The following is a 1,859-nucleotide window of genomic DNA, read 5'->3' on the forward strand; positions in this document are numbered from 1 at the left end:
AACTCCCTTGATGGTAGAGAGGCCTTGCAGAGAGATTTTGACAAATTAGACGGCTGGACAATCACCGGCTACATGAAGTTCAACAAGAGCAGATGCTGGATTCTGCACTTGGGACACAGCAACCTTGGCTGTATCACAGAATCATAGAAACACAAGGTTGGAAAGCACCTACAAGATCATCTAGTCCAACCATCCTTGTATCACCAATACTACCCAATAAGCTACTAAATCATCTCGTAGCACCTCGTCCAGGTGCTTCTTAAACACTGCGAGGGAAGGGATGGTGACTCCACCACCTCCCTGGGCAGGCCGTTCCAGTGCCTGATCACTCCTTGAGATATTTTTTTTTTTTCCTGACATCTAATCTAAATCTCTCCAGGTGCAACTTGTGGCCATCTCCTCAGATCCTATCATTAGTTATCTGAGAGAAGAGGCTGACCCCCTTCAGGAAGTTGTAGAGTTTAATGAGGTCTCCCCTGAGCCGCCTCTTCTCCAGACTAAACAACCCCAGCTCCCTTAGCCGCTCCTCATAGGACTTGTGTTCCAGGCCCCTCACCAGCTTTGTAGCCCTTCTCTGGACATGCTTCAGGGCCTCAATGTCCTTCTTGTAGTGAGGGGCCCAAAACTGAACACAGTACTTGAGGTGCGGCCTCACCAGAGCAGAGTACAGGGGGACAATCACCTCCCTGGTCCTGCTGGCTACACTATTCCTGATACAGGCCAGGATGCCATTGGCCTTCTTGGCTAGAGCACACTGCCGGCTCATGCTCAGCTGAGCATCAATTAACGCTCCCAGGTTCCTTTCCTCTTCACAGTCTTCTAGCCATTCTGCCCCAAGCCTATAGCGCTGCATGGGGTTATTGTGGCCAAAGTGTAGGACCCACCACTTTGCCTTATCCTTTGGATGCCACACAAGTGCCGTGTGATCTCACACAAGGTGATTTGCTCCATAACTTTCCCTGGAACTCAGGTCAGGCTGACAGGCCTGAATGTACAGAATGGGGGTTGAAAGGCTGGAGAACAGCTCTGTGGAAAAACCCCTGGGGGTTCTGGTTGATGTCAAGTTTAATAACAGCTAACAGCATGTCCTTGCAGCCAAAAGGGCCAACCATATACTGAATGCATCAAGCATGGCACTGCTAGCTGGTTGAGGGGAGGGATTGTCTCGCTCTGCTCTGCACTGGTGGCCTCACTTTGTGCAGTTTGGGCCATCATAGTATAAAAAAGTTGTAACACAATTAGAGAGCATCCAATGGAGGGCAATAGATGTGGTGAAGGGTCTAGAGGGCAAGACATACGAGGAGCGGCTGAGGTCCCTTGGTTTATCTGGCCCAGAGCAGAGCAGGCTGAGGGGAGGCCTCATGGCGGCCTGCAGCTCCCTCACAAGGGGAGCGGAGGGGCAGGCGCTGAGCTCTGCTCTCTGGGGACAGCGACAGGACCCGAGGGAACGGCATGGAGCTGGGACAGGGGAGGGTCAGGCTGGGGGTTAGGGAAGGGTTCTGCACCCACAGGGTGGCCGGGCACTGGGACAGGGTCCCCAGAGCAGCGGTCACAGAGCCTGACAGAGCTCAAGAAATGTTTGGACAACGCTCTCAGACACAGGGTCTGATTTTTGGGTGGTCCTGTGTGGAACCAGGAGCTGGATTCGATGATCCTTGTGGGTCCCTTCCACCAACTCAGGATATTCTATGATTCTGTCGGTAACTGCAGCGGGACCGAACTACTTTTTATTTTTTTTTTTTTCGCGAGGGGCGGGCAGGAGGCGGAGGTGTTTTCCATGTAGCTTCCTCCACCACCTAGGGGCGCTTCCAGCGGCTCCTGTGGCGGCGGCCATCTTAGGCGCCGGCGGGCGGGTCGTG

The sequence above is a fragment of the Anas acuta genome, chromosome 4 (genome assembly GCF_963932015.1).
Source record: "Anas acuta chromosome 4, bAnaAcu1.1, whole genome shotgun sequence".
In the NCBI taxonomy this organism is placed as follows: Eukaryota; Metazoa; Chordata; class Aves; order Anseriformes; family Anatidae; genus Anas; species Anas acuta.